This window comes from Chelonia mydas, chromosome 3, assembly GCF_015237465.2.
Source record: "Chelonia mydas isolate rCheMyd1 chromosome 3, rCheMyd1.pri.v2, whole genome shotgun sequence".
NCBI lineage: Eukaryota > Metazoa > Chordata > Testudines > Cheloniidae > Chelonia > Chelonia mydas.
In genome coordinates, this window is record NC_057851.1 from 61,287,132 (window position 1) to 61,300,256 (window position 13,125).

Below are 13,125 nucleotides of genomic sequence, written 5' to 3' on the forward strand. Positions count from 1 at the left end.
GGTCCTGCACAAGGGCGTGCCCCGCCCACCCTCTACCCCAGGCCCGCCAGACCTTTTCATTGGGCCCCTGCCCCGTGGACGCAACCGACCCCCTCAGCCCTTCACTGTGAGCTGGCTGAATGAGATGCAGCCAGTCTGCTTCCAAACTGCGCCAAGGAAACATCTATTCACGCTCGTGCTCCACACCCTTCACACCCTCACCCTCGTGTCCCGCCCTGATACAAAATGGCGGGACCTCCTGCCACCTTTGGAGGGTGAGGAGCCCCGGTGGGCCAGCCTATATTCCACTTTGATCCTAAGGCCCGCCGGGGATATCCGTTGGCGGCTCCTCCACGGAGCCGGGAGCACAGACGTGTTCTTGGCGCGGTTCACCTCCATCCCAGACACCTGCCCCTTTTGCAGCACGAGGGAAACCCTGGCACACATATATCTGGAGTGTGCCAGGCTGCAGCCCCTATTCCAGCTCCTCACAAATATTTTATTACGTTTTTGGTTCCACTTTTCCCCTCACCTTCTTATTTATGCACTCCCTATCCGTGGCCCCACAAAGTCACGGGATCTCCTGGTCAACCTCCTCCTGGCCCTGGCTAAAATGGCCATCTATAAAACCAGAGTGAGGAGGTTGGCCGATGGAGTCTCCTGTGACTGTGGGGCCTATTTCCAATCCTCGGTCCATTCACGTATCCGGGCAGAGTTCCTCTGGGCAGCATCCACTGACTCCCTTGAAGCCTTTGAGGAGCAGTGGGCGCTGTCCGGGGTTCTCTGCTTGGTATCCCCAGCCGGTTCCCTTTGTTTGATCCTTTGACCACACTCCTGTCCCTGTTATTTCATTAGTTGTCCCCCAGATTTATTTGGTATCCAGGTCCTGTGGATCCCCCTCTTAGGCTGGGGGGATCCTTTAGCAGTGGATGGGCTTCGCCCGCCCACTTCCCGGATCCCAATAGGATCACTCTCCTGTAGCCCTCTGGCCTGGAGGGAGAAGGAGAGAGAGGGCTGCTGCTCCTGCTCCTGCTGCTAGGCCCTGGGCTCTCGCTGCTGCCGTTGCTGCTCCAGCTGCTCCCCTGGCTAGGCCAGACACCACCCCTTCTCTGCTACCTGGTTGCTGGCCAGCTGCTGGACCCCCCCACACCATCGGGTGCTGCTACTGCTCCAACTACAGCCCCTTGGGGGGGGGGGACTGCTGGCCCACTCCCCAGAGTGGGAGAGTGAGGGACCCCAGTCCTAGCCGTTGCTGCTGTAGACACCATCACCATCATCACCACCACCACCGGTGAGGGGTCCTTCCTGCCTGGCTACTGGACTGCTGCCTGGAGCTGCTGCTGTGTGTGCTGCTGAGGAGCTGCTGCATCCCCAAGGAGGAGAAGAAGAGGACCATCTACCAGTGGGGGAGCACCTAAAGACTTTGCAGACCACCGTGGGGGGGGCCATCACAGACTGAGTAACTTTCGAACTGTGCTCTTGTGGTGGGGGTCTTCACTGTGTTTGTGGGGACACAGGGGGGAGTGGTGTGGAGCCTGCCCCCTGATCCATCTGTCCCCTCCCAACCCCCACCGCCACCGCTGCCCCCTCCACTACCCCCACTGGCTGTTTACCATCTGCCTCAGCTCCTGCCTCTGGACTCAGCTGCTTGCTTGGCTTGCCATGCCCTGTTTCCACCATTTGGGCCAGAAGCAGCAGCCAGCCCACACTGACTCTTCTGTGCAAGTGCACGTGGGCAGACGTGCCCCCCTTGGACTGTCCACCCTACAGCTTTAGCCCTTGCTACCTGCCCCATTTGCCCCTTGCAGCCTTTTGAGCCCCCTTTGCCCCAGCCCCCTTTACTAGTTTCAGTTTGTTTGCTTGCCCCGCCCTTTTCCCCCTGCAGCCTTTGTTTGTCTGCCCGGCCCCAGCCTCTGAAGCTAGCCCCTTGGTTTCTCTGCCCCATTCCCAACCAGCTTGTCTCCCTCCCACTGCGGTTCCCGCCTTCCCTGATTAACCCCTTGCTCAGTGCATCCATGCCCCCTCCCATGCACTTGTGCCCCTCCCCATTTTAGTTTGACCCCTTTTCACTGCACCCCCCCCCATGTTGTTGTATTCCGCCCTCTCCCTGTGCAGCTAGAGGAGCCGGACTTCCAACCCGTGTCAGTGACCGGCCCCTAGCCCTTGATTGCCCCCTGTCCAGCCACCCCTTTTGGTGCCCTCCTCCCCTGCCTGTAGCCTAGCGGGGAGGAGTGGTCGACCTGCTTCCCCTTTCCCCTCTTCTTTCTGGTGTCTCCCCCTCCCTGCCTGCTCATTATGGCGGAGGACAAGGTGGGTGGGGCCCCTCCAGAAGACCCTGCTGCCTTGTTGCCCCCCCCAAGCCTCTACTGCCGCTGCCGCAGCTGAACCTGAACCACCTGCTACTGCCCCTACTGGGGCACCTCCACTGCTGCCATGTCCCGTGCCCCTTCCGACGCTGGGGAAGCCCCCAAGCCGGCGGGAAGGGCCAGGGTAAGAAGAAGGGGAAGGGCGCTGCTAAAAGGACCAAGCCCTTCATGGCAGGGGCTGCCCCCACTGCCGCGGCCCCACCACCGGCCGCGGCATCCCTCCCTGCTGTTCCCTCCACCAGCTCTGCGGGTGCCCCTCCCCCGGCCCCCAGGGCATACGCCCAGGTGGCGGCAGCCCCCCCGCCTGCCGCTATGTCATCGCTCCCACCCACCGCCACCTCTACCATTTATAGCGGCCGGGGCCCCTTCCCCATCTTGACCAGGAAGCATGGCATCCGTTGCCTCCTGGTGCCCACCTCGCCCCATGTGGAGACCTACATGCGGGTGTTGGCGAGGGTGGTGGGGCTTATGGCCATCGTGGCGGCCTCCAAAATGTATGGCAAGGTCGTCTTCTTCTTAGCATTGGAGGCTGCCACAGAGGAGGCGGTGGAGAAGGGCCTGGCGGTGGGGGGGGGGGGGAGGGAGTGTTCATCCCCCTAGAGCCTCTATAGGACCTGGGAGTCTGACTAGTCCTGACCTCCGTCCCTGCCTTTCTTCCCAATGCCACCCTGTTACTCGCCCTCTCTACCCTGGGGAAACCCATCTCTGTTGTGAGCCCTCTCCCGTTGGGCTGCAAAGACCCCGCCCTCCATCACGTCCTCTCGTTCCGCCGGCAGGTGCAGCTTCAACTACCGCCAGCGGCGCGTGGCGGAGAGGCTCGGAGGGGTCATTCCTGGTCTCCTACCACGGGGCCCATTACCGGGTGCATTATTCTATGGGGGAGGCCCAGTGCTACCTCTGCCCTGTGATGGGGCACATCCGGAGGGACTGCCCCTTGGCCCGACAAGGAGGGGCATCCGGGACCCCCGAGCCCCGGCAGGGCACCCACCCTGTCATCACCAGTGCCCCTAGCTGCCCGGACCCCGAAGCCATCCCTCCTCCTTCCCAGTCTACCACTGCTCCTGCTCGGGCCCAAGGGGCACCTCCCCCACTACACCTAGATGAGCGGGAGAGCCCACCCCCGCTGCTTGCAATCTGGCAGGGCTTGTGGAGGAGGGTGCGGCAGGGACACCGCTGGGCATGGGAGAGGGCCCGCCCCAGGGAGAATTTTCCCTCCGTCATGCAGCCCCACCATTACCCCCCCCCCGAGTCCCTGAGCCATCGCCTCTGCCCCCGCACACAACCCCTGCTAGCCAGCCCCTGGATGATGCCATGGAGGGCTGGGCCCTAGTACAAGGGAAGCGGGGCAAGCGGAAGGCTCGAGCTCCACTTCTCCCATCCGATGCGGAGGCCCCCCTGAAGACCAGGAAGGGGGGCACTGATGCCGAGCCTTCCGCTTTGCCCACAGTTGTATTCCATCCACCAGTGCCGGCTGGGGAAAATGTGGCAGCACCAGAAGGCAGTATCTCCCCTCCACAGGAATCCCTCCCTTCCAAGGCCCCCGAGGGAGCCCCTTCTGCCCTGGTACCATCTGAAGCCTCTATGAGCCCTGAGGCGACCGTCGTGTCAGGTGCCAGCGGGGAGAACCCCGGGGTGGTGGAAAGCAATCTCCCCTCCATATACGAGGAGATCTAGGCCCTAGGTCTGACCCCGGTCACCCAGGGCAGGATGACCCTATGCCAGCGGGCCTCGATCTGGGCGACCTCACTCCAGCCCCTCTTTTCCCATGCTCCTTCCCCCTAACCGTTGCTTCTGCTCCCACCTCTGAGGAGCCCCTGGACTCCTCCATCAACCCGGCCCCAGAAGGCACCCCGCTGACGGCCACCGAGCCTGTTCAGGCGACAGCCAGTGCCACGCGGCCGGGACCCGAGCCACCAGGGACATCCCTCGTTGGTGTGGAGCAATCGACTTCCTTCGCGGGCGGAGGCCCTACAGAAGATAGTCCATCTCCTGATCCCGTGGCTGCCAAACTCACCATAAAGCCTGCGCCCGGCATCGCTGAGAGCCCCCTTCCCATCCCCCGAACCCCTGAGCCTGACTGGGAGGTGCCACTGCCCAGTTGTTCAGCTTCTGGAACCCAAAATCTTGCTTCTGTCCCTGCCCCTGGCCCTGCCCCTGATGCTGGCTCTATCCCTATTCCCTCCACCTCCCGCGATGTTATTGCCGCCCCTGGGGCTGTCTCCTTCCCTTTTCCAGCAGATGACTGCCAGGGAGCGGCCTTTGTGTTTCCCTGTCCCAACCCACTAGGGGCTGCTATCTTCCCTCCGCCACCCCGCATTGAGCCAAAATCTGAGGCGGGCCACATGGCGCCGGCCCATTGGGTGCCACGCTAGGGGGTCTGCCCCTTGCCTGCCCATCTCGGTGGGCCACGGGGCTGTGTTAGAGGTCCCTCCGGAGGATAGCCGGGGGCCAGTGACCCCGACCCCCCATATGCTGCAAGAAGAGCTGCAGAAGTTCCTTGAAGATGTCTGCTGCACCTCCAGGTCCATAGGGAGGGGCTTGTGGTCAACCTCATTAACGTCTATGCCCTGACATTGGGCCCAGAGCGGCTGCAATTCTATCAGCAGGCATCCGCCTTCCTCGGCACCTTGGATCCTCGCGAGTGCCTGGTTCTGGGCAGGGACTTTAACACCACCCTAGAGGAGCGGGACCGCTTGGGGACCGAGCAGTGCCCGGCCGCTGCAGACGTCCTCCGGGAGATAGTCTAACATTACTCCCTAGCGGACATCTGGCGTGACCACCACCCGGACAACATCTCGATGTTCACCTTTGTCTGGGTGGAGGCCCATTGGTTACACAACTCCTGGTTAGCCTGCATTTATTTATCACCTTTCCACTTTTCACGGGCCCACTCTTCCAGCATCCGGCCGGAGGTGATGATCTCTGATCATCATTTAGCCACTGTGACAGCCTCTCTCTGTGTGGAGAGGCTGGGGCCAGCCTATTGGCATTTCAACAACAGCTTGCTGGAGGATGTGGGCTTCGTGGCATCCTTCCAGGAGTTCTGGCTGGCCTGGCGAGGGCAGCGGCATGCTTTTCCCTCGGTGCAGCGGTGGTGGGACCTGGGGAAGGTGCGCACCTGGCTCTTCTGCCGTGACTACACCTGGGGCATCAGCCGACGGAGGGATGTGGTGATAGAGCTGGAGAGGCGTCTGGCCACCAGGCCCGAGGATCCATCCCTCTGCAGAGCATGCTGGGAGAAGAGGGAGGAACTCCAGGCCCTCAAAGACCATTGAGCCCGGGGCGCCTTTGTTCAATCCCGCATCCGTCTCCTTCGGGAGATGGATCGCAGTTTCTGCTTCTTCTACGCCCTGGAGAAAAGGAGGGGGGCCAAGAAGCACGTCACCTGCCTTCTGGCAGAGGACGGCACCCCCCTCACGGATCCAGCGGAGATGTGCGGGAGGGCTAGAGCCTTCTACGCAAGCCCTTTCTCCCTGGATCCCACCGATCCTAACGCTTGCAGAGTGCTCTGGGGCCAACTCCCTATGGTCAGCGTGGGCGACCGAGACCTGCTAGAGCTGCCTCTCACTCTGGCCAAGTTCTCAGAAGCCCTCCGCCGCATGCCCACCAATAAAACTCCGGGCATGGATGGGCTGACCGTGGAGATCTACCGCGTGTTCTGGGACATCTTTGGCCCAGACCTAGTGACCATCTGGGCCGAGTCTTTGCAGAACGGGGTCCTCCCCCTTTCATGTAGGCGAGCCATGCTCCCCTTATTGCCGAAGAAGGGGGACCTCCGCGATTTACGAAATTGGCATCCCGTCTCGCTCCTCAGCATGGACTACAAAGTCATAGCGAAAGCCATCTCGCTGTGGCTAGGGTCCGTGCTGGTGGACGTGGTCCACCCAGACCAGACCTACACTGTCCCGGGCCGCACCATCTTTGACAACCTGTATCTGGTCCGGGACCTCTTGGAACTCGGGTGTAGGGATAGTCTGTCATTCGCCCTCCTGTCCTTGTATCAGGAGAAGGCGTTCAACAGGGTGGACCACAGGTATCTCCTGAGCACTCTGCAAGCATTTGGCTTCGGACCCCAGTTTGTGGGTTTTCTCTGGGTGCTGTATGCCTCCATAGTGTCTGGTCAGGCTCAACTGGACCCTGACCGAACCAGTCAGCTTCGGGCAAGGAGTATGGCAGGGGTACCCCCTCTCCAGCCAGCTGTATGCTCTGGTGATTGAGCCCTTCCTCTGTCTCCTCCGCAGGAGGTTGACGGGGTTGGTGCTGCGGGAGCCGGAGATGCGGCTGGTCCTGTCGGTATATGCCGACGATGTGCTCCTCGTGGTCCAGGACCTGGGCAACTTGGCATGGGTGGAGGCTTGCCAGGCCATCTATTCAGCAGCCTCCTCCATCCGGGTCAACTGGGTCAAGAGCTCTGGCCTGGAGGTCGGGGATGGGTGGAAGGCGAGCTCCCTCCCACCTGCCCTTCAGGCCATCCAGTGGAGCGTGGGTCCTCTGCTCTATCTCAGCGTTTACCTTTCTGCCATGCATCCATCTCCGCCAGAGTACTGGAATGATTTAGAGGGCGGGGTGATAGAGCGGCTCCGGAAATGGACATGACTACTCCGGTGCCTCTCCCTTTGAGGGAGAGCGCTGGTGCTTAATCAGCTAGTCCTGTCCATGCTCTGGTACCGGCTCAACACCCTGGTCCCAGCCCCGGGTTTCCTAGCCAATCTCCGGCCATCAATTCTGGAGTTCTTCTGGTCAGCACTGCACTGGGTCTCTGCGGGGGTTCTCCATCTACCCCTGGAGGAGGGAGGGCAGGGCCTGAAGTGTCTACACACTCAGCTCCATGTCTTCCGCCTCCAGGCCCTGCAGAGGCTCCTTTACGGTGCAGGTAGTCTGGCGTGGAGCATACTGGCGCACGCCTTCCTACGCTGCTTCTGAGGGCTCCGATATGACTGGCTGCTCCTTTATCTCCATCCAAGAGGTCTTCCGCAAGACCTCTCTGGGCTGCCGGTCTTCTATCAGGACCTCCTCCGGACCTGGAAACTGTTCTCAGCGACTAGGTCCATGGTGGCCACCGTGGGGGCAGATCTCCTGGTGGAGTCCCTGCTAGACAACCTCCAGCTCTGTGTGCAGGTGGCAGAGTCCCCCTCGGTGTGCCAGAGGTTGGTCCTAGCAGAAGTCACAAGAGTCGGAGACCTCCTGGACTACGATCAAGGAGACTGGCTGGATCCCCTGATGCTCGCTCAGTGCATGGGGCTCTCCAGGCCTCGTATTCCCTGGAGCGTACTTCAGGAGGTGAGGGCCGCTTTGCTGCTCGCATTTACCTCAACCAGGTCCTGCATGAGGGCATGCCCCGCCCACCCTGCACCCCAGGCCCTCTGGACCTTTTCATCAGGACCCTGCCCCGTGGACCTGACCAACCCCCCCCCCCCCGCCCCTTCACTGTGAGCTGGCTGCACGATCTGCAGCTGGTCCGCTTTCAGACTGCGCCAAGGTAACATCTATACACACTCGTGCTCCACCCCCTTCACATCCTCACCCTCGCGTCCTGCCCCGACACAAATTGATGGGACCTCCTGCCACCTCTAGAGAGTGACGAGCCCCGGTGGGCCAGCCTATACTCCACCCTGGTCCTGAGGCCCACCAGGGATATAAGTTGGCGGCTCCTTCACAGGGCCGTTAGCATGGGCGTGTACTTGGCACAGTTTACCCCATCCTGGACACCTGCCTCTTTTGCTTAGAGCGTGCCAGGCTGCAGCCCATATTACGGCTCCTATTAGACATTTCGCCCTTCACTGTGAGCTGGCTGAACAAGATGCAGCCAGTCTGCTTCCAAACTGCGCCAAGGAAACATCTATTCACGCTCATGCTCCACACCCTTCACACCCTCACCCTCGTGTCCCGCCCTGATACAAAATGGCGGGACCTCCTGCCACCTTTGGAGGGTGAGGAGCCCCGGTGGGCCAGCCTATATTCCACCTTGGTCTTGAGGCCCACTGGGGATATCAGTTGGTGGCTTCTTCACGGAGCCGGGAGCACGGACGTGTTCTTGGCGCGGTTCATCTCCATCCCAGACGCCTGCCCCTTTTTCAGCGTGAGGGAAACCCTGGTACACATATATCTGGAGTGTGCCAGGCTGCAGCCCCTATTCCGGCTCCTCACAAATATTTTATTACGTTTTTGGTTCCACTTTTCCCCTCACCTCCTTATTTATGCACTCCTTATCCTTGGCCCCACAAAGTCACGGGACTTCCTGGTGAACCTCCTCCTGGCCCTGGGTAAAATGGCCATCTATAAAACCAGGGTGAGGAGGTTGGCTGATGGAGTACCCTGTGATTGTGGGGCTTATTTCCAATCCTCCGTCCATTCACATATCCGGGCAGAGTTCCTCTGGGCAGCATCCACTGACTCCCTTGACGCCTTTGAGGAGCAGTGGGCGATGTCCGGGGCTCTCTGCTCGGTGTCCCCGTCTGTTTCCCTTCGTTTGATTCTTTGACCACACTCCTGTCCCAGTTATTTCATTAGTTGTCCCCCATAATCATTTGGCTTCCAGGTCCTGTGGATCCCCCTCTTAGGCTGGGGGGGGCGGGGGATCCTTTAGCAGTGGACCTCCTGGACCCCAATAGGATCACTCTCCTATAGCCATCTGGCCTGACCCTGTCACAACAAGTAGTTTTGCCTTTCATTCAAGGGCCTGAACCTGTCTTCATTGTCTTTGATGGCAAATCTCCCATTGACATCAATGGAAGCAACTTTGGCCCAAAATTTGTAATTAAGGGCCCCAGTCAATAGCAGTTTTATGCGAGTAAATATTGCTTTACCAGGTTCTATATCTGGTTTAACTGCATTCTTATGTAAGATTGGTATGAATATATGAAAAAATTGCTTTTAATTTCCTATCCCAGAATTCGTATAACTAAAAACCATGATGAAGAGCTGGGGAGGAAGGATCCTAAGCACTGTGTGATGATTATACCTGTCATTGCAAAACTATTGGGCTATTGACATACCTTAAACTATACTGCTCATCTACACTATAAACATTCATTTTACTTCCCTCCCACCTGCAGTCATTTACTTATTTTTGCAGTTCTGTAAAAAAGTGATGGATAAACAGTTGAGGTGCTGATGCTGAAATAAAGCGTTCTTCAAACATTTGATTTGCATTAAACAGACATAATAAAATCTGTTCCAGCATACCACATAAATCTTCCATTACTACTACTACAGGATAGCCAAATGAATTCTGCTCCTGCCTACTATTTTAATATGCAGAATGAGAATATATACCAATATCAAGTTCTATCCTTTCCCATATTGTTCAGTCGTGCTACAGACAATGAGACAGTAGGAAATTCCTAAGCTTTTCATTTATTATAATCAAGATGTGTATGCCTTACTGCATAGCCGCTTGATATTATTGTAACCCTTGTCCTTCCTTTCCCCTTACTCCTTCCAACTTTTTAAATGCTGACTATCACTAGTTCTGTCCTGTCAGATTTAGAATGTATGTTCCTTAGGGTAGGAACTACATCTGTATTTGTTTCTGAAAGGCATCTAGCTCAGTTTGAGGTACTTAGAAATTAAGCAATTAGCAGAAGGATTTTATCAAAAGTCAACCTTTCAGTCTGTGGGAAACATTAGGCAAATTTCACTTGTTTGTGTTCTTTCAGAGCTTCCCCATACATCTTACTAGTCAAGTAACAGTTGATGTTGCATGAATTTCTTTGGATCAGTTTTCGAACATTTGGGCTTCAGTGCTGTTGCCTGTGCTTTTGCTAATACTTTAAAAACAATATAAAAAATTAGAACATACAAAAATTAATGTATGAGGCATAATAATAGTGCTCATTTATGGATGCTGGGCTTTTGCTCTGTACCCTCAGAGTCTAATAACTACCCAAGTTTGGATTTATAGTCCAAAGCATATAACTCTGTCACTAAATAAGGCCAAAAAATGTGCTCCATATTTTCAGTAGAAATCTGGATGCAAGTAAATACATGGATGTCCTGAGAATAGTCACATAAATAGGCCAGTCCTACTATCCATACTCAGGCATAGCTCCACTGAAGTCATGAGAAGAACAACTGTAGAATTTGGTCTAATGTTGTGCTTTTTATTACTCATGGTTGGAAAATATTGCCAGGTGCCTGATCTTTACATTTATAGAATATTTTTAATCATTCAGAAAAATGTACGTTGTCTTTTCTCTCATTATGCACATTACTCTGGATTGCACTGATGGCTGGTAATTGCATCAACTGGAAGTAAGCTATTGCAACACGTATTTTCTGGAAAATAACACCAAGTTGTTCAGTCTCTTAAAAGTTATTTTTAAAAAGTTAATAATGTGGACACTGCATATCAGAACATCTTTAAAATTTACATGCAGAATACAACAGCCACACAACCAACTGTCATTATCTAGTCAGATCTCACAAGCTAAGATGGGTCAGGCCTGATCTTACATAGACAGAAGACAACTAAGTAAGCATTCATAGAAAATGGTGGTAGTACAGTAGATGCCACTCTTCCTTCCGAAATACTACAGGCCCAGTGTACCAGCAGTGGTGTCAGACACCTTTTGAGAGGGTTGCTCTGCCAGCCCTAGTCTCTTGGGGAAAACCCAGTCTGAGATGACTACTTTCAACCATTTTAAATCCCTTTAATATGATATTTTTCACTTCCTGGCCTAAAAAATTAGTATGCACGACTACACACCTGCCATGGTTCCACTGTGACATTATTTTCTGGGTAATCTGGATTGATGAACAGCTGTGTCCCCTCAATTCTCCAACCTGGGATGCCTCTTGCATTGCTTTGCAACTACTCCTCATCTGCTCACACACAGCCTTCAGCATGTAAGTTACTCCCAGTTATTTTGTATGAGTGCTATAGCCAGCCACTCTTGAATTACACTGCAGAGTAATACCAACAAGTTCCCAGTCCCAGACTTTCCCCAGAAATGTACATATTGTACATACAGCTCTCTCCTGGACATTCAAGTTCATAAAGTCTGTCATTTTATTAATAGAAAATGATATGCACAAATCCTCTTATCCCAAATGGAGTTTCCCAAAAACTCCAATCCAAGCACAGTAGTTTAAATAAAACAATAAAACAAGTTTATTGACTACAGAAGGATAGACTTTAAGTGACTACAAGTAATGAGGCATAAAATTCATAATTGGTTACAAGAAAATAAAGGTAAAACTCAATGAACGCCTAACTTAACAAGCTCCGTGAATTAAAAGCAAAGGTCTCTCTCACCACATTTTTCAGCAGTCTTACTAGCTGAATTTGTTTCAGTCAGGATCCTGACCCCAGTCCAACGTTATGTCCTTTGTTCTTCAAGTGTTGTCGATGCCATGGGTAGAGAGAAAGAGTGAGATTATTTGGGGTGTCTGCTCTCACTTCTTATAGTTTTCTCCCCTTTGAGAATCATCTCCAGCTGAGATTCAGGAGATAGTCTGTGTGGATGGGAATCCCAAGCTGTTTCTTTGTCAAGATGTAGATTTTTCACCCACACCCTCTTTCCTGCCTCAGAATGGCCACTTAACCAGGTGATGATTTCATTTCATTGATACCTGGCTGAGGCGTCAGCTAGCCTTTGTCTCTGGGGAACTGGTTTATGACTGTTCCCCAGACTTTGAACATGTCTTAGTAATATCATTCAGTAGAATCTTATAACTTTACATACAATATTGCCAGGCACATTTTACTAGGACAATAATGGTCAGCAAATTATGAGTTTTCAGATGATACCTCATAAGGCATACTTTGTTCAACATGTATCATACTGCTGTGAAAGGGATGAACACAGGGATACAGACTGCCACGCCTACCCTCCAAGAATTGGCTGTGCTTCCATGACAGGTGAAGCAATCCCTATATATACAAATAGATATGAGGTTTTGAGCTCTCTGAAAATTAAAAGTTCTAGTCAATTGTAAAATGTTGTTTTTATTGCTATAAACACCCACCAGCTTTCCCCAAACTACTCAAACTTTGAACTGTGGCATATTGTTCATGGCTATAAATGCTTATGCATTTCCTAAAACTAATTTAAATGTGTGGAGGTTGAGGAGGAGGTGGTATGTATTATGAACTTCAATGGCTCCTTAATTATACATACGGCATTGTTTATGGTAAGATACTATATACATCAGTGGGCTTAAACATATAAAAATATTATGTCTACTTTTGTTTTATGGAACACAGTTTCACTTTAGTGAACTCTATGAAATGTCATTCACTTATATGACTGAGGAACTCTTACCTTGGGGAAGAATGCTGTATCATTTCCCCACTAATTGTTGGAAAATATCCCGCACCAAAAAGTTAAACTTGGTAGAGGATGGGAGTGTAAGACCTAATATGTTTCACCCATTGTTCATCAATATTTGGCCTTATGGAACCCAGCTAAATGTGAATATCATGCTAATCACTATGGTATTTCAGCACCTTATGGACTCAGGGTGGGATCTTCAGCACTGGCCTGACTATTCCCCCATTGGATTCAATGTTAACTCCTAAGGGAGCAGATTTAGCACAATACTGAGCACTTTTGAAAATCCCACTCTTAGAGTGAATGTAAAGCTCGCTCGCTCTCACTCTCACACACACACTTATGCTTGGTTAGTGGAAATTGTTTAGTTTGTTTACTTGTGTAGGTTTTGGTTATTATAGGTAAACTAGGTCAAAGAGGTGTGTTGCATTTTGTTATGACAGCGCGGAGGTTCCTGGGTATTCTGATCACATTCAGGGCTGAGTTCCAGATATGTGGACTAGCTG

General features: G+C 53.7%; 1 long non-coding RNA gene across 1 annotated transcript in view; it reads left to right on the top strand.

Annotated features, from left to right (window-relative positions):
* LOC122464982 overlaps nucleotides 1-13,125 on the top strand; it is a 90,662-nt gene that overhangs the window by 75,328 nt on the left and 2,209 nt on the right. The window lies entirely within an intron of this gene.